The sequence below is a fragment of the Acinonyx jubatus genome, chromosome D3 (genome assembly GCF_027475565.1).
Source record: "Acinonyx jubatus isolate Ajub_Pintada_27869175 chromosome D3, VMU_Ajub_asm_v1.0, whole genome shotgun sequence".
Taxonomy (NCBI): Eukaryota; Metazoa; Chordata; class Mammalia; order Carnivora; family Felidae; genus Acinonyx; species Acinonyx jubatus.
The window spans coordinates 21,382,575-21,403,192 of record NC_069392.1 but is presented as its reverse complement, the minus strand read 5'-3'; the positions used below and the strand labels follow the sequence as shown (position 1 = coordinate 21,403,192).

The 20,618-nt window shown below is 40.4% G+C and overlaps 1 protein-coding gene across 1 annotated transcript in view; it reads left to right on the top strand.

The window, feature by feature from the left end:
- The first annotated feature begins 19 nt into the window (after window positions 1-19).
- Window positions 20-20,618, top strand: part of RNF185 (ring finger protein 185) — a 36,613-nt gene continuing 16,014 nt past the window's right edge. The window contains exon 1 of the mRNA XM_015081495.3: window positions 20-177. The gene's annotated coding sequence lies outside the window, so the exon portion shown is untranslated. The remainder of the gene's footprint in view (window positions 178-20,618) is intronic.

Sequence of the window (20,618 nt, the reverse complement as noted above, 5' to 3'; positions counted from 1 at the left end):
CAACCTCTTCCGGTTGTAGCCGGAAGTCCCTCGGAGAGGGGCGGCCCTGTGTCAGGTGACCGGAGTCCGCGTCGGAGGGAATTGCAGGTTTTATCCGACAGCCTGAAGGCAACGACTGGCGGGGCGGACGACGGATGGATAAGCTGGGGTGTCCTCAGAGGCATTAATTGAATAGAGGTAGGTACATGATGGGCTAGGGTGGCAGCGTACGGGCCGTCGAGGTTGAGAGACGCGGGCAGGGTTTCTGCCTTTACCGGGCCCACGGGTTGAGACACCTGCCCGAGCGGCGCAGAGACAACAACCTCGGCTCTGCCCCGCGCCCTCCGCCCCAGAAGAGAGCTCGAGCTGGCGTTGTGTTCTACCGTCCTGTGATTACAGTTTGGGAAACTGAGGCCACGAGAAGGGAAATGGCTCCCACACGCTCTCCTTTCCAGGCAGGGACTCATTCTAACTCTTTGGCTCTGGCCTGAGGCCGCCTCTCTCAGATGGATGTGCTTGTAATGATTTTACCTCGAGTGGAGAGGCCAAGGCCGGGAATCGTGGGGGACAGAGTTGGGCTTGGCAGTAAGGGAGCCGATTAGAGACTTAGCCACTTTAATTGTGCGCTATGGACCCAATCCATTCCCTTTATTGGGCCTCAGTTTCCTCATTTTTTTTAATGTTTATTCATTTTTTAAAGACAGAGACAGAGCACAGGCAGGGGTGGGGTGGAGAGAGAGGGGGACACAGAATCTGAAGCAGGCTCCAGGCTCTGAGCTGTCAGCACAGAGCCCGACGCGGGGCTCGAACTCAGGAACCGCACGAGATCATGATCTGAGTCAGACACTCAACCAACTGAGCCACCCAGGCGCCCCTCAGTTTCCTCATTTGTAAAACAGGGCAGTGTTTGTCAAAATATGGTTCTTACACCGCTTTGAAATGCCCTGGGAACATGCTTTACAATGCAGGTTACCTGCATTCAGACTGTGAATGCATTCCTCTGCATTCAGACTCAGATAAGACCTCTGAATTAGAATCTGGGTTGGAACCTGGGAAACTGCGTTTTGAACGTACACCTCAGGGGTTCTGTACATACTGATGTTTGAAGCCCACTGATTTTAAGTGCTTTCCTGCTGTGGGAACTAGTTATCCATTCTTTGGTTTGAAGCAGCTGGAGCTGGTTCCGGATCTTTGAAAGATGGGATGTTTAGCCCAGAAAAGAGAGCAGTGGAAGGAAACTGTCTTTAAAGGGGGGGGGGGGGGGCAGGGAATTGTTATGGTTAAGAGCGCTTCCACTTTTATCTTTGGGGTTGAAAGAGGCAGACTAGGACCAATAAGTGGATTCTACAGGAAGAGAAGGTTTTGACTTCATAGAAGAACTTAATGCTGGTCAGAGATGACCAGCAATGGAATGGATTGCCTTCAAAGGTAATGAACTCCCTGTTGAAGGAGGTATATAGGTATTAGATGGCAGTCTTTTGCAATTTGAAATGTGTGATTCTGAATAACTATTTTGAATCTTTCTGGTGCTGATTGACTTCTTTTTTCTGGCTTCTCTTCTTGACACCTCCATCCCCACCAGCCTACATTTTCTAGAAGGCCAGTGGGTTTGAATTAATGCAGTCTGTTCCTGGTTGTCCTGTGCACTATCCTTCTTTTCAAGGACTTTGGAATGGCCCATTATTGTTGAATAACTAAGGAGATTCCCCACCCTATTGGTTTGTAGCTTATGTTCTTAGAATAACTTGGAAATGCTGCTAAAGACTTTGTGTTGGATCAGTAGAAACCAGTGAACTCTTTGAAGATCATGGAATTGAGGACCCTTGATCAGAAGGGCCGCTTAGGGTTGTTCAGGCCAGCCTTTCCTCCCTGGGATGTAAATCCCTCTTTAATCCTCTCTCCAGCAATGTGTTGTATAGCTGTTGTGTCTAATGAGAGAATTTTTGCAATCTGTCAGCCAACTTTTCATCCAGCATTTAAAACCAGTCCTCTTAGGGACATGACTTGCCAGTTCATCCTCACTAACATAAACTACAGATAATGCTCCTAGCATATCTTTCAGCTTTCTAATCAAATGTCAAAGTTCCTATTCTGTGGATAGGAAAACTCCAAGCAGATAACTTTTTCAAAACCTGTAGGAATGCTTACATTGCCCTGTGGAACAAAGATTCCATATTATGACCCAATTCTCACATCCTTTCCACCCCCCAAAATAGTTTGGGTTTGAGCCAAGACTTCCTGCTTGTGTTCACCTTCCTGCTTTGCTTGTGTTTCCTAGGATTAAACAAAAAGGATGTGAATGCTTTTTCAGATATTATCCAGGTGGTGGGTAAAATGATTGTAATTTGGTGATGTCTTTAACACTTCTTAATCTGAACATTTCCTTTTCAAAAAGCACCTAAATTGGCATTTCCAAAGTGTGTTCTTCAGGCCACTAGTCTTAAGACATGCCTCTGAAAAAAAGTGTTCTATAGTAAAAATAAATTTGGAAAATGCTGTATATCATTATCTTTTCTTGGAACTTCTCAGTGTATAGTACCACATTAAAGGCACTGAGATATCCTGTAATAAAGAAACATGTCTAATCTTGTTTAATGTACTGTCGCCAAACTTAATTGATGTAAAGCACTTTTTTTTTACTGTTTATTTATTTTTGAGAGAGAGAGCGCACGCCCAGGAGGAGCAGAGAGAGAGGGAGACAGAGAATCTAAAGCAGGCTTCTTGCTGTCAGCACAAACCCTTGAACCCATGAACTGTGAAATCATGACCTGAGCCAAAGTCAGATGCTCAACTGACTGAATCACTCAGGCACCCCTAAAACACTGTGTTTTTTTTTAATTGAAGCACACATTGGCAAATACTTTTTTTTTTTTAAGTTTATTTAAGTAATCTCTACACCCAACATGGGGCTTGAACTCATGACCCCAAGATCAAGAGTTTCATGCTCTTCCGAGTGAGCCAGCCAGGTGCCCCTAACTTTGGCAAATTCTGACCTAGAGAGTCTGCGTTTTATGGCCTATGGGCCAAATCTTGCTCCATTGTCTGTTTTTGGATGGCATGTGAGGTAGGGATGAAGTTTACATTTTTAAATGGTGGAGAATAAATCCAAAGAAGAATGATATTTTCAGGGCACCTGGGTGGCTGAACTGATCAAGTGTCTGACTTTGGCTCAGGTCATGGTCTCCCAGTTCGTGAGTTCGAGTCCCACTCAAGGCTCTCTGCTATCAGAGTGGAACCCACTTCTGATTCTCTGTCTCCCCCTCTCTGCCCCTCCCCCACTCACACTCTCCCTCTTTCTTTCAAAAATAAACATTAAAAAAAAGAAGAAGGACATTTTGTGATATGTGAAAATTAAAGGAAAATTAAAACTATAACATGTTATTGGAACACAGCCACACCCATTAATTTACAGATTGTCTTTGGCAGAAGAGTTGAGTAGTTGCCCATAGACCATATGGTTCACAAAGTCTAAAATATTTATTATATGGCATTTACAGAAAAAATTTGCTAGTCCCTGACTTACACCGTGTTAATTTTTTTAACTTAAAAAAATTTTTTTTTAATATTTATTTATTTTTGAAAGAGAGAGAGAGACACACAGTGTGAGTGGGGGAGGGGCAAAGAGAGGGGGAGGCACAGAATCCAAAGCAGGCTCCAGGCTCTGAGCACAGAGCCTGACGTGGGGCTTGAACCCACAAACCATGAGATCATGACCTGAGCTGAAGTCAGACACTCAACTGACTGAGCCACCCAGGCGCCCCCATTTTTTCAACTTTTTTATTTTGAAATAATTTTAGACTTGGAAAAATAATACACAAACTTCTTGTATACTTCTCACTCAACTTTCCCTAACGTTAACATTTTACGAAACTGTGTTTAAAATATCTAAATAAGAAATTTAACATTAATTCAGTACTACTAACGAATCTGTAGACTTTATTCAGATTTAGCCATTTGTCCTACTAATGTCCTTTTTCTGTTCCAGTACCCAATCCAGTTTCCCACATTGCATTTAGTTGTCAAGTCTTCTTCTTCTTTTTTTTTTTTTTTTAATTTGTATCCAAGTTAGTTAGCATATGGTGCAACAGAGATTTCAGGAGTAGATTCCTTAATGCCCCTTACCCATTTAGCCTGTCCCCCCCTCCCTCAACCCCTCCTGCAACCCTCTGTTCTCCATATTTAAGAGTCTCTTATGTTTTGTCTCCTTCCCTGTTTTTATATTATTTTTGCTTCCCTTCCTGTATGTCCATTTGTTTTGTATCTTAAAAGTCCTCATGTGATTGAAGTCATATAATATTTGTCTTTCTCCGATTAATTTTGCTTAGCATAATACCCTCTCTAGTTCCATCCATGGCAAGATTTCATTCTTTTTGATTGCCGGATAATACTCCATTGTATATATATACCACATCTTCTTTATCCATTCATCCGTTGATTGACATTTGGGCTCGTTCTGTACTTTGGCTATTGTCGATAGTGCTGCTGTAAACATTGGGGTACATGTACCCCTTTGAAACAGCATACCTGTATCCCTTGGATAAATATCTAGTAGTGCAATTGCTGGGTCATAGGGTAGTTCTATTTTTAATTTTTTGAGGAACCTCCATACTGTTTTCCAGAGTGGCTGCACCAGTTTGCATTCCCAAGTTGTCAAGGCTTCTTAATATCTAACAATCTGAGACAGTTCCTCAGTCTTTTTTTGTCTTTCATGACGATAAACTTTTGAAGAGGACTGGCCAATTATTTTGTAGAATGTCTTTCAATTAACTCTGAAACAGAATTAATACATTATAAAATCCACCATTTTAAGTGTTTATTTATTTATTTTGAGAGAGAGAGAGAGAGAGAGAGAGAATGTGCATGTGAGAGTGGGGGAGGAGCAGAGAGAGGGAGAGAGAATCCCAGGCAGACTCTGTACTGATAGTGCAGAACCCAACACAGGGCTGGATCTCACAACTGTGAGACCATGACCTGAGCTGAAATCAAGAGTCAGACGTTTAACCTACTGAGGCACCCAGGTGCCCCATAAAATTCACCATTTTAAAGAGTTCAGTAGTATTTAGTATGTTCACAAGGTTGTGCAACCATCACAACTATTTTAAACCCAGAGCGTTTTCATGTCTCCCAAAAGAAAACCTGTACATGTAACAATCACTCCTTATTCTCCCCTCTTCCCACCCCTGGCAACCATTAGTATAGATTCACACAGTATGTGACCTTTTTACAATATGTGGCCTTTTGTGTCTGGCTTCTTTGATTAAGCATAATGTTTTCATAAGGTTCATCCATGTTGTGTTTTATATCAGTACTTCTTTACTTTTTATTAATGAATAATATTTTGTTGTATGGTTATACCACATTTTGTTTATCCATTCATCAATTAATTAACATTTAGGTTGTTTCTTCCTTTTGGTTATTATGACCAACACTGCACATTCATGTACAAATTTTCATTTGAACATAATTTCAGTTCTCCTAGATGTGTATACCTGGGAGTGGAATTGCTGGATCATATGGCAACTCTATGTTTAACTTTTTGAGAAACTGCCAAACTGTTTTCCATAGCAGCTGCACCATTTTATATTCTCATTAGCAATATGTGAGGGTTCCATTTTCTCCACATCCTCTTCAACAATTTTCTTGTCCTTTGTTGTTGTTGTTGTTGTTGTTGTTATATCCACCCTAGTGGTTGTGAAGTGGCATCTCGTTGAAGTTTTTATTTTCATTTTTCTAATGACTGATGATATTGAACATCTTTTCTTGTGCATATTGGCCATCTGTGTATCTTCTTTAGTGAAATGTCTTTTCAGATCCTTTGCCCATTTTGTAATTGCGTAATTTGTCACCATGCACAATTTTGCATGTAAGTATTCAAAGACTTTGCAGATTCCTTGAAGCCCCTTGAAGTAACGTAGAGTGAGCTGAACTGCAAACTCTGAGGCAATGCCAATAACGCCCTGATCTGAATGGAGTTGGATTTGGACATGCTGAAGCACAGAGTAATTGCTCCTTTGAAACTGCTGACCATTCAGAGCTTGTTCAACCCCAACTACTCCTGCTGATCTTGCAGAGCTGGGGTGGCCATGGTCAAGTAAAAGAGGTCCTACAGTATTATTCAAAATATGATAAGACCACTAGGAGATCCTGCCACCTGGGAGCTACTCTCATGGTTGTCTGGTCACAGACAGGGAGTAGAGGAGTCAGTGGCAGTTTGGGATACCCTGGACTTGTGATATTGGTGGCAGAGCTACCAGTGCACCCATGCCTCTTTTGACCCCAAAGCATTTGGCTATATAACCAGATCATCTTAAACATATAATTAAGAATAAAACAATAATTTTGAAAAAGTTTTTACAAGATGGGGCACCTGGGTGGCTCAGTTAAGTGTCCGACTCTAATTTCGGCTCAGGTCATGATCTCGTACTTTGTGAGTTTGAGCCCCACATTGGGCTCCATGCTAACAGTGTGGAGCCTGCTTGGGATTCTCTGTCTCTTCCTCTTTCTGTCCCTCCCATGTGTGTGCATGCCCTCTCTCTCTCAGAATAAAATAGGGGCACCTGGGTGGCTCAGTCAGTTAAGTATCGATTTTGGCTCAGGCCATGATCTCATGGTACGTAGGATTGAGACCCACATCAAGCTCTGTGTTCACAGTATGGTGCCTGCTTGGGATTCTCTCTCCTCTCTCTGCCCCTTGCCCTATTTGCTCTCTCTCTCTTTCAAAATAAATAATCTTGGAAATAAATAAACTTTAAAAATATTTTCAAAAATACAAGTTTTTACAAAGAAAAAAATTTTAATTTTCAATGCTTCTAATATTTTGCTACAGTAAACTAAATGAGTATTAATTTTACTTTTTCACCTCACTGTACATGTGTACCAATAGTAAGAGTGTTTTTAATGTGATAAAAATTTTTAAATTCATGGACAATTGTGATTTTTTTCCCATTTATTATTATCATTTTTTATAGCTTCAGCTTACATTTTTATTGTGTGCACTACTGTGCCAAGCAAGGATTGTCTATGTTATCCTCAGGCATTTTATTTGTTGGTAGAATTTGTGTCCATAATAAAAAAATATAGTCCAAAATGCAAAATCTTTACATTCAACTAAAAGGGGACCGTTCAAGAAGACTAATATGCACTATTCCTTCTTTACTTCAGGCTTAATACCATATTAGGAGCTTTCCTAGCATTAGAGGACTGAAAGTTTAGAAACTATATGTTTCCTTTTCCAGAGATTAGTTGGTCTGTGAAAGGAGAGTGGAAGAACTGGGGGATGAGGAATGAGATATGGTTATCCTCACAATTAGGAACCAAATAGAGGCATATTCCTGAAAAACATTAATTTAGTCATTCACTGAATTTAACAGTGTTTTAATAGAGTATGTAGAAATTTAAATGGGAGACATTACAGTATAGATAGCACAGATCTTTCTTACTGATTTAGAAATAAGAAAAGATTTAGCCAAGGGCCAAACTTTGAAGATGCAAGGAAAAAAGCATATTCTGGGGAGCAAATATCTTGAACAGGTGAGAGGAAATGTAATCCATGGTATGGATGGAAACTTTAGCCTTAGTTAAGAGCAGAGATAGTTCATGCATGGTAATAAAGAGAGAAAGAAGAATATAAGCCTACAGACAGCCAGGTTGTCCTATTTGGAAGTAGGAAGATAAGGCAGATTGTGTTTTTATTTTTTTCAGTGAAATAATAAGGATGGTCATTAGTAAAGGTGAAGAGAAGGTAGGGGCCATTTGTAATTGAAGGAGTAAAAAGTTATGAAACAGCCCTCACAGACTGATAAGTTAGATTGACTCTGAAACTATGGAAGGATTGCTGGAAATTGCAAGGGGTCTTTTGAGGTCATAAATTCACGGTAAAGTGATTTGCACCAAATCTCCTTCTTCCTTGTGTGGACATATTCAGTTTTTTTAATGTATCAATAAGTAGGAAGGCATTATTTTGCTGGTTTACATTTTTTTTAATGGTTGTGATAATAAAGTTTATTTCTAATTTTTATTTATTTATTTTTTCTGTAATTCATTTCCAAGTTAGTTAGCATATAGTGCAACAATGATTTTAGGTGGTTTACATTTTGTTGTTGTTGTTGTTTTGGGTTTTTTTTGGTTTTTTGGTTTTTGGTTTTTGGTTTTTTGGTTTGTTTTTTAGGTTTACATTTTAGGTTTGCATTTTTTAAAGTAAGTTATTTGATGGAAACTAAGGGAGAGGAAGGAAATTATGGAGGTATGCATATGGATAAAAGGATGGACCATGAGATCTAAATGAGATAAAAGGGAAGTAAGGACTTGAAGAGTCTTGATATACAGTAAAAAAGGGGTAAAGTTAATGAACTGGCCATCCCAGTTATTTGAAGTTTTATCAAACTGAATAGTAGGAGGAGGAAATTTGCTGGAATTTAGAAAGTGGTGGTCAGATGATGAAACTACTGAAATACATGTTTTGTTGTTGTTTTTAATTAAGTAGGCTCTATGCCCAACACAGGGCTTGAACTTATGAAATCAAGAAATCAAGAGTTGTATGCACTACCGACTGAGCCAGCCAGGTGCCCCTGAAATACATGTTTTAAAAGTCCAGTAATAGTTGGGGCACCTGGGTGGCTCAGTCGGTTAAGCATCCGACTTCGGCTCAGGTCATGATCTCGTGTGTGAGTTCGAGCCCCACATCAGGCTCTGTGCTGACTGCTTGCTCAGAGCCTGGAGCCTGCTTCAGATTCTGTGTCTCCTCCTCTCTCTGCCCCTCCCATACTCATGTTCTGTCTTGCTCTGTCTCTCAATAATGAATAAACGTTTAAAAAAAAAAAAAGTCCAGTAATGGTTAATGACAAATTTTAGAGAATGGCCACAGAAGTGGGTTGGTGAAGTTGGGTAGAAAACAAGATCTTAGGGAAAAGCTTAGAGAAGCAAGTCGCTGGAGTAGGTACTAGACAAATTATCTCTGGAGATATTAAACATACTCTTTAAAAAAATTTTTTTTTATGTTCATTTTTGAGAGAGACAGAGTGTGAGCAAGGGAGGGAGGGCAGAGAGAGAGACAGGGAGACTCAGAATCCAAAACAAGCTCCAGTGGGGATGTGGGGCTTGAACTCATGAACCGCAAGACCATGACCTGAGCCGAAGTCTGAGGCTTAACCGACTGAGCCACCCAGGTGCCCCATGCATACTCTTAATAATAATGTGGTGGAGAGAAGTGCAGTTAGGCAGATGATAAAATAGAGAAATTAAAGGACATGACCAGCTAGGTCAAAAGAAATATTGTATTGATTAGATTAGACTTGGTAATCAGCTACATTGATAATGTGTTGATAATAAGTTCTATTTAATACTTCTTCGAACCAGTCTTTTTGTACTTTGTACAGTGAATTATGCAGTGTTGTGTCAGGAGGTCCTAGAGAGGTATCTTTGCAAGTGTTAGCAGGGGGTGGGGGGTGTCTGCTGACCACCATTAAATTTTTCTTTGTCCAGTGTCCCGCCTCAGGTTGGAGCTATTATGCAAAGAAGTGAGGGTTATTTAACAAGGAGTTAGGACTGTATGAAATACAGAGGTTTCTTTCAACCTAAATAAATTCTCCACATTTTGTTTTTTAGTAAGCCCTATTTCCCTTATTAATTGGTATCACGGTACCTTAAAAAGGACAAATAACCTCGGGACTTGTTTTTAGAAACAATCAGGAAGTTCTAGGTTAAAACTGTTTTGGGTGAGGGACACAAAACAGTAAGTTTAATTGTTAAAGTAATATATACTCATTTTAGACATTTTGGAAACTACAGAGAAACTTCCCTCTTCCCACCCCCCATTATCTCTAGCTCCTTATCTGAAGAGAGCATTTGTTACAGTTGCTTTATTTCCTTGTTTCTCCTCCACTGTGTACATTTTTAGTGGTTAGAATCATTCACTGCACATAGTTCTATAGCTTGCTTTTTCCTGTTAGCATTGTAATGTTAATGTCCCCATGCTTTTGCCAGCCTTTTCGGTAAGCATTGCTTCTGATACATTTACTTAACCATTCATTTATTTAATAAGTCAGTAAATCTTATTGTATAGATAATGATATATACAACAATTAATCAGCATGTTTTTAGTGAGTGGAAATATGGTTTTCTTTCTAATAAGGAGCCCAGATTATTTTTTAAAAACTTTTATTGTGGTAAAATATACATCACAGAATTTGCTATTTTAAAACCATTTTTGAGTGTACAATTCAGTGGCATTTAAGTACATTCACAATGTTGTGCAACCATCATCACTATCTTTCCAAAACTTTATCATTACCCCAAACAGAAACTCTATACCCATTAAACAATAACCTTCCATTTGCCCCTCATCCTAGTTCCTGGTAACTTCTAATCCACTCTGGTCTCTATGAATTTGTCTTCTGTAGATATTTTCTCTCTTTTTTTTTTAAAGACAGTATTCACCCATTTTTATTTTATTTTTTTAAAGTAGGCTCCACACCCATCATGGGGCTTGAATTCACGACCCTGAGATCAAAAGTCATGCTCCACCAACTGAGCCAGCCAGGCACCCCTATTGTAGATATTTTCTGTTAAGGGAATCGTATAATAAATTACCTTTTGTGGAAATATAGGGATCTTTTTTCCACCTTTTTTTTGATGTTTATTTTTGAGAGATTGAGAGAGAGACAGAGTGTGAGTGGGGGAGGGGCAAAGAGATGGGGAGACACAGAATCCAAAGCAGGCTACAGGGTCTGAGCTGTCAGCACAGAACCCAACATGGGAACCTAACCCATGAACCACAAGATAATGACCTGAGCCGAAGTCAGATGCTTAACTGACTGAGCCACCCAGGCGCCCCTCCAATTTTTTTTATTGTAGTAAAATACACATAACATAAAATTTATCATCTCAACCATTTTGAAGTGTATAGTTCAGTGGTATTAAGTACATTCATATTGTGGTGCAGCCATTATCCATCTCCAGAATTCTTCATTTTGCAAAACTGGAACTCTATACCCATTAAGCAGTAGCTTGTCAGTCCCTTTTCTCACCTATGCCTGGCAACCACAATTCTTTCTGTCTCCATGATTTTGACTACTCTAAGTACCTCATATAAGTGGAGTACTACAGGGGCACCTGGGTGGCTCAGTCGGTTAAGCATCCAACTTCAGCTCAGGTCATGATCTCACACTCCGTGAGTTCAAGCCCCTTGTATGGCTCTGTGCTGACATCTCAGAGCCTGGATCCTGCTTCAGATTCTGTGTCTCCCTCTCTCTATACCCCTCCCTCGCTTGCACTCTGTCTCTCAAAAAAAACATTAAAAAATTTTTTACATAAGTGGAGTACTGCAGTATTTGTCTTTTTGCTACTGGTTTATTTCACTTAGCATAATGTGCTCAAGGTTCACCCATGTTGTAGTGTGTATCAGAATTTTCTTCCTTTTTAGGGCTGAATAATGCTCCATGGTATGCATATACCACATTGTGTTTATCCATTTATTTATGTGTGGATGGAAACTTGGGTTGCTTTCATGTTTTAGCTATTGGGAATAATGCAGATAGGAACATGGGTGTACAAATATCTCTTCAAGACCCTGCTTTCAGTTCTTTTGGATATATATACCCAGAAGCATAATTGCTGCATCATATGGTAATTCTATTGTTAACTTTTTGAGGAACTGCCATAGTGTTTTCCATAGCAGCTGTGCCATTATACTTTCCAACCTAAAGTGCACAAAGGTTTCAATTTCTCCCACCTCCTCACCAACACTTGTTATTTTCTGTTTGGTGGATTTTTTGTTTTGTTTTTGTTTTTTTTAATAGTAGCTATCCTAATTGGTATGAAGTAGTATTTCATAGTTTTGATTTAGATTTTTCTTATATATATATCAATATGGATATATATATATCTATCTATATGGATATATGGGTATATATATATACACATATATACATGGATATAAATATATATATATATATATATATATATATATATATATGCGTTTTTGTTTTTTGAGAGAGAGAGAGAGCGCGCGCATGACTGTGAGAGGGGGAGGTGCAGAGAGGGAGGAGAGAGAATTCCAAGCAGACTTCAGGCTAAGCATGGAGCCTGATGCAGGGCTCAATCCCATAACCCTGGGTTCGTGACCTGAACCAAAATTGAGAGTTGGTCGCTCAACCAACTGAGCCACCTAAGTGCCCCTTGGATTTTTCTAGTTAGTGATGTTAAGCATTTTTGCATGTTGTTTTTGGTCACTTGTGTATTTTTGGAGAAATGTCTATTCAAGTCCTTTGTCCTTCTTTGAAAGGGATTGTTGAGTTTTAGGAATTTTCTATATATTCTGGATACTGATTTCTCAGATATATGATTTGCAAATATTTTCTCCCATTCTGTAAGTTGCCTTTTTACTCTGTTTAGATAGTGTCTTTTGATGCACAAAATTTTTAAATTTTCATGAAATCTGTCTATTTTTTCTTCTTTGCTTGTGCCATTGATGTGTTAACCAAGTAATCACTGCCAGAAATGTAGTATTTAAAGCATGTAAAAAGCTACCAAGTGGGTTTTGGCTTAAGATTCTCAGAAGTGGCCTGAACTGCCACATAGCTATCATGGACCCTACTTTTCTACTCTTCACATCAGCTAGGATGTCATAAATCCATCTCCATTGAACAGTGGGAGCATGACATAACTGAATGGTGGCTCCTTTGTCCCCCAGCTGGCCTAAGGACACACAGAAATCCGAAGCAGTAGGCTATGCCTGTTTCTGTGGAAATGGCCTAGGAGTCTGGCTGGCCATTCCACCCTGGGACCAGGTTGACTCCCCTGGTAGTCTCTATAGCACCTGATTATTTAATATCCATGCTCTCAGTTGCTCCTCAGAAGTGCCTTGTGGAATAGGCATGGAGGGAGTTTTTAAAGATGGACAGCTCTCTGAATATGGGAGTGGATACTGGGCAAAAGCCCAGGAAAATTACTTGTCTTTACTTACTGCCATCTCTGCAGAGGGGGTTTTCAGTGTGAGATGCTTTTTTTTTTCTTTAATGTCAGTTAAATTCTCACTAGACTACAGACTTCTTGAGGACAGGAACCAGACTTTGTCTGATTTATATTTAATTGCTCAATATTGCTCAGTATTTCATTGAGCATAGTTCTTGGCCATTCTCCAAATGTTTCCCAAACTGCTCTGACAATTAATGTCAGGTGGCTCAGGACACAAATCTGATTTGTAGAAGTCAATCTTACATATTATTCAAAATGATGTCATTTTGGTTTTATTATCTCAAACCATAGTTGTTTTATCTTATATATGTTCTCCTGATGGTCCTCCTTGGGACCTCCCTTTGAATGGAGAAGTGAGATTATTGCTTTTGTCAAGTATGAGCTGGATGTTTTTGGGTTTTTTTAATTTTTTTTTTTAATTTTTTTAACGTTTGTTCATTTTTTGAGAGAGAGAGTATGAGCGGGGAAGGGGCAGAGAGAGAAAGGGGGACACAGAAACTGAAGCAGGCTTCAGGCTCTGAGCTGTCAGCGCAGAGCCCGACGCGGGGCTCGAACTCACAAGCTGTGAGATCATGACCTGAGCTGAAGTCGGACGCTCAACCAACTGAGCCACCCAGGCGCCCCTGAGCTGGATGTTTTTAAGTTCTTAGAAAGTTTTCTCCTTGGGGCATCTGGGTGACTCAGTCGGTTAAGTGTCTGACTCTTGACTTTGGCTCAGGTCATGATCTCATGTTTCTTGAGTTCGAGCCCCATGTCAGGCTCTGCGCTAGCACGCAGATCCTGTTTGGGATTCTCCCTCCCTCTCTCTCTCTCTCTCTCTCTCTCTCTCTCTCTCTGTCTCTCTCTCTGCCCCTCCCCTGCTCGCATTCTCTTTCTCTCTCTCTCCCTCTCCCTCCCTCAAAATAAATTTTATTAAAAAAAAAAAAGTTTTCTCATTAATTAGTTAAATCTTGTCATTCATTTTCTTTTTATTCTACTTTCAGAATATTTTAGCACTCTTTAGCTCAACCTCAGGTAAAATCTGAATTAATGAGATTTTATAGAATCTATATTAACAAGGATTTACTGACTGCATGAAAACAAAAGCAAAAGTCTCATTTTGAAAACTTTTCTGGGGGCGCCTGGGTGGCTCAGTTGGTTAAGTGTATGACTTTGGCTCAGGTCATGATCCTTGCAGTTCATGAGTTCGAGCCCCACATCAAGCTCTCTGCTGTCAGTTCAGAGCACCCTTTGGATACTCTGTTCCTCTCTCTCTGCTCCTCCCCCACTTGAACTCTCTCCCTCTCAAATAAACAAACTTAAAAAAAAAAAAAGAAAACTTTTTCTGATAACAAAGGAAGGGTAGATACAATTATTCCATTTGCATGTGAGGACTCTGGCTTAGTGAGTGGCAGAGCTGAGCATCAGCCTAGGTCCTCTGGCTCCAGATTCTTCCTTTCACTGTGTTATCCTAGAAATCCACAGTCCTCAGTTAAGATCTGTCCAATCTGAAGATGTTTGCTTTAACACAATATTTTATGCAATTATATTGGTTTGAATTGAAATTGGCAGATCCTCATCATTCATTCATATGCATTCATCAGACATTTACTTTGTGTCAGGAACTGTGCTTGTGGCTCTAGGAGGTGTCTGACTTAGTGTGAGAAATAGAAAGTTCAGTGAATAATTCAACCTCTGTGTCAGTAGTTATCTCTAATAGAGGTGGGTACCAATTTGGGAAAACCCAAACCTTTTTCTGGTGCAAATTCCTGATTTTTTTTTTTTTTTCATTTCTTTAAGAGTTTGGGCAATATTTAACTTAAAAAAAAAGAAAAAGGTCTAAAACAGTTATGTTAACATTTCCAGTTCTGAAAAACACTGCTGAAGAATGTCTTTTTTTTTTTTTAATGTTTTTTTATTTTTGAGAGAGAGTGTGAGCAGGGGAGGTACAAAGAGAGAGAAAGAGAGAGAGAATCTGAAGTGGGCTCCATGCTGACAGCAGAGAGCATGATGTGGGGCTCAAACTCATGAACCAAGAGATCATGACCTGAGCCCAAGTTGGACACTCAACCAACTGAGCCACCCAGAATATCTGGAGCCCCAAGAATATCTTGTTCTTTTAGGATACTGATTTCTACAACTTCAATTGGCTAAACTGAGTCATATTGAGCTGTATAGTTCTAAGTACTCCTTGCCATCAGGTCCATCAACCCACACACATTTATGAGGTGTCCTTGAGGTGCCTGCCCCTGTGCTGAGTAAGGCACCTGGAAGCTGTGTCTGGGCTCAAGGAGACAGACATACGAACAGATCACTGAGGTACTGTTAAGCACATTGGCTTGGGAGTTGGGAAGCTTTGCCTCTGACTGGCTCTGTGACCATGATTAAATGATTTAACTAATCTAAGTTTTAATCTAACATCCCAGGGGATGCTAACAATGGTATAGTGGTGTTTACCTCAAAGGCAGGGTATAAAGATTAAATGAGGTAATTCATGTAAATGGCACTGAGTGTTAGCTGATATTATTCATGGTGATAACATATATAACATGACTCCTAATTTTAATACTTTCATGGAAAATCGGATTTTGCCTGGATCAAACTAAGTGTGTCACATTCTGGATTTTCTCATACACGGTTCTGATGTTTTACCTACTATACCTTCAAAGAATGATGATCATTCATAAAGGGAAGTTGTGACTTATTCATTCAGCAAATTAAACAAGTACCTGATTACATAGCTCTGTGGGGAATATAAAGAAGCAGTACACCTTCAGTGTACTCCGTCAGACCTTACAGGGAGGGGAAATTAACATTTCTTAAGCACTTAACTGTGTTGGCACTGTGCTAGTCCCTTATTGTTGCATCTCTTTAATCCTTATAAACTATCCTATGAGGAAGGAAATAGCCCCTTTTACATATATGAGTAAAACAAAGTCTCAGAGAGAAAATAACATGTAAAGTTACAGAGTAAGTGGCAGAGCTGAGATTTGAACCCAAAGCCATCAAATTCCTCTGCCATGTGTGTTTTTAAGGACAAAAGTCCTTAAAAAGTTAAAGAACATTTTAAGACAGTAAAGGATGACAAAAGGCAGCTCTTGGGTGACCCTTAAAAGCTTGTGCCAGGGATTGTCCAAATCTTGCTTCATCCTTTCTTAGGAAACCTGATAAGCTTTAGGAAAAAGCATTGAAGTTTAAAACAAAACAAAACAAAAAACCCTTTCGATTCAAAAATAGCAGAAGAAAATCTGAAGAAGTAGGAACAACTGACCCCAGAATCCCCATTTAGATATGAAGGGCACAAGGACTCCAAGGCCTTTCTTCCTGCCTCAGTCCCAACCCTTGTTGTCTTGCCACTCCTATATGTGCCCTGGGCTCCAGCCATTGAACTCAGCACAATAAATTGTCCACTTGTCCTATGTGCTGTGTGTTTCGTCCTCCCCACCATGCCCTGCCTGCCGTCACGCACTCTGTACATATTTTTATCAGCACTCAGCGCTGTGCTGATAGTAAGCTAAGCGCTGTGCTGAAGGTAAGGTTGCCTTGTTGGTTTATTTGTCTGTGTCTCCCTAGATAAATCCTTTATCTCTGTATCCTGAATGCTTGGCAAATAAGCTGTTTAATAAATCTTTGAAGGTAAGAGAGGGGTTGGTTGAACAGATAGGGAGGTTAAAGGGTGCCATAGAAAAGAACCAGTGCATCCCCAAGGAAAAGAGGCCAGTCTTTTCAACTTCCTCTGTCCTTTGAGACTTTAAAGGCCATTCATGCCCTTGGTCCTATATTTGAGGGCCAGGCCTCTGGGACCTACCTAAACTCCATTTTAGACTCTAAAATGTTAGAGCCTGGTTTCTATGTGTTCCAAGTTCCAATCAGCTTACTCAGATTTCTTCCCACTCCAAACTTCTGTAAGTGTGATATAGGCATTCTCAGAATGCATGTCTCGCCTCTGCCTACATGTGGTCCAACAGCATCCTAATGAGCAGCAGAGACAGGCTCAGGCAAGCTACAGTTCCTGGGAGAAAGCTTCTGTATGAACAAGCATGTGCCCACAGGAACAAGAACTCTGCTGGGTACCCACTTGGATCATGCCAATTATTTATCACCCAAATTTGTAATCTTCATAACTAGGATTAACATTCTTAGATGCCTTGGTACACCTTGGTCCAGGAACTCTTAGAGTTTTAAGGGGGTAGAGAAGGCAGATTTTGAATACCTACAGTTCTCTAGAACATGAGAATTCTTGAATACAAGAATGTTACGAAGAGATTTCTTCATGAGGTCGAGTTCCCCAGTGTTTCCTGCAGGGACATGCAACTTTTCCATTCTCTCCCTTGCTCAGTTCCTGTGAGGTAGGCCAGGCCAGCTCTGGGAAGGTAATAGGAGTGAGGCTGGGTCAATCTATTTCAGCTACCAGGTTCTGCATTCCTAAGGGATCATCACGTATTGCAAATCTGCTTTAGTTCCAGCACCATATGGTGCCACTCTGGACATCTCAACTTTAGGAATGTTTTTTAAAACTAGGTATGAATTTGTTTCTTTAATGATCAGCTCTGTCTTGGATGGAGGACATGCTGGTCTGAGATCTCAGCAGACTTGTCCCCCAACCCAAAGATTTATCTGACCTTCATAGTGCCTGTGGACTGTAGCTGGGGTGTGTATATTCTGAAGGACAGGCCCTGTGATCACTGTCCCTCCCAAACTCTGTGCTGTGCCATATTGCTTTGTGCTTTTGGTAGAGTTCTTCCCCTTTAGAGAGCTGGGTTTCCAAACTCTTCATCAAAGAATCACCTGGAGTGGAAAGTAGGGACCCTTATTTGAAAATAAGATTCTTATTTGAAAAACAGATTCTTGGGCACTATCCAGATCCAAATCCTACTTAAATCACTGAGGAGGTCTAGGAACCAGATTTCTGGGAGGGTGCCTTGTTTAGGAAAAACAGGCAAGTTTGATGGAGCCCCTTATTAAGAATTCTTATAATTATCCATGTGTCTTCGTTAGCTCCTATTCTAGATTCCAGAGCCTCAACTTGGCCTTGCTCTTCTTTGTGACCCCCCCTCCACACACACAGTTGGTAGCCCCAAGCATCAAATGTAGTTGGTATTGGAGATCTGTGGATTGAACGCATAAATGCATGAGTGATGAGTTTGCTTCACACTCCAAAGAACAGTTGCAGCATTGCACAATGAATTTGAGCGAAACAAAGACCAGGTATTTAATTTTGTAAAGCTGCATATTAAAGGGTAGCATGTCAGAATGAAAAGAGCACTGATGTTGTGTTGGAAAGTCTGAATTTGGCACTGTGTGATGGCCTGGCCTTGTGCGAGTCCTCTAACCTCCCTGGCCTGATGACCTCATCTGTGAAATGGAGTGTAAAATAGTAAAAGCTATTACCTCAGCAGAGTGGTAATAGATGTGAATATGTTTGAAAAGCTGATTCAGATCAGGAGTGAAGAATGGTCAAAGTAGGGACAGGGGCACAGAACCAGCCACAACAAGGTTGCTATGTAGTCAGGTTGAAGTTCTTGGTTCCTATAGGGACCAGGAGAAAGTTTGAGTAAGATGGCAGCTCAGGCATGCTAAGGGCCTGCCTTCCTTTTACTCTGTCCATTTCCTGAGCCAACCAGGACCCTTTGTCCTCTGAGCCACTGTCCCATTCCTGGGCCTATGAAGCTGTGGCCACATTCTGTTGTTCTGCAGGTGTTTAGTGGACAGTCCCCAGGGAAGGCTGCTCATCTCTGCCATGTCGCCTTGGTATGGTGAGGTTCCTGTACAGGAAGGTAGAAAGGAGGTGTGGAGAGGTCTCTGGGGATAGGTGTGTGACTCTGGGGCCCAGGATGTATTTATTGCAAAGAGAGGTTTATGAGCAGCTGGCCTGGGAGTTGACCAAAACCAATCACACATGCCTGCACCCACTCACTCAGCAAATATTTGAGTGCCTACTAGGAGGAGGCTTTAGAGCCTGAGTAGCAACCATGTGGTCAGTCTACTAAGAATTAACATGAGAGTGATGTAGTCTGCTTGGAGTTGGAATGTGCAGCCCTATCCCAATGCCTGACCTGCTGCAGGCCTGCCACTGCCTACACACTGAGCTGTCTGTCCTGTTAACTGTCTCCTGACCATTCCCACTCCAACACCTACCTTGGTCCTGACTGTCCCCTCAAGCCTTATATCCCTAAGGAATAGGAGCCATGCAGAGCCTTGTTGGGTTCAGGGAGCAGAGAGGTAATGGACCAGGGTAAGAGGTGTCTATATACATCTCCCCAGTAGCAACAGCCTACCTTGCTGGGCCCTCTGGGTCACTGTGTTATCTCATAGGGTCACCTTCACAGCCCTTTGTAGGAGGCATAACACCCTCACTTTTCAGGTGAAAACAGAGATTGTAGCCTTCAAGGTATCTACCCAGAGTGGTGTAGTCAGGACTTGAACTCAGAACTTTTCAGGATTGGAGGAAACTAGAAGATTGGAAAGTGTTCTTTTTTTTTTTTTTTTTTTTTAATGTACTGTTGGTCTTTTGTCTCATTTCAAAATTAATACATGTAAAAATGTCAGTTTTGTAAATGTGGGGGACTTAGAAAGTATAAATCACTACCTCTAAGCTCCCACCAATGCAGATAGTCACTATTAACAGTTTGGTATGTTTTTCCACACTTTAAAAGACATTTTATAATAATATCATTATTGTAACAAATGTAATATTACACATACATTTTACAATTTCTTTAAAAAAATTTTTTTTTAATGTTTATTTTTGAAGCAGGGGGAGAGGCAGAGAGAGAGAGAGGGAGACACAATTTGAAGCAGGCTCCAGGCTCTGAGCTATCAGCACAGAGCACAACATGGGGCTTGAACCCATGAACCGTGGTCAGACATTTAACCAACTGACCCACCCAGGCAACCCCAATTTTTTAAATGTTACTATAAAGGTAATACCTGTTTGTCATAAAACATTAAATCAGAATAAGAATATGAAACTCGAAAGTTCCCCAGCCCCTGATCCGAGAAATAATTGTCAATAGTTCAGTTTGTGCCTTTTAGGCATTTTCTTTGCATATATTTGTGTGTATGTGTGTGTGTATTCATTTATGTATTTTGTTTTTACCCAAATAAGTTCAGGCACATACTCTTCTGCAATCTAACATGTTTCTAAAAATACCTTTTATTATGGAAGTTTATAAGGACACAAAAATAAGCTAATGGAATAAATCGCCATTCATCATCCAGCTCCAACAACCATCACCTTCCCTGTTCATCTTTTCTCTCCATTTTCACTTCTCCTCCTGGAGTATTTTAAAGCCAATCCCAAATATCATTCCATCATAAATACTTAAGTGTGGATTTCTAGCAGATGAATATTTTCTAAATTATGCAATACCATTATCATACTCAATAAAATTAATAATAATTCCTTAATACCACTAATATCCAGCCTAAATCTAATTTTTGACAGTCATCTCACAAATGTCTTTTTACAGTTGGTTTGTTTGAACCTGGTTCCAGTGAGATCCACACAGTTCCAGTGGCAGATATGTCTCAAGTTTCAATCTAGAATTCCACGCCCCACTTATGCTATTTATTTTTTGGAGAACTTGGATTATTTGCCCTATGAAAGGTCCCACATTCTGGATTTGCTGATTGCATCCTCCTGGGGTTGTTAAACACATGCATCTATGCCCCATATTTTCTGTAAG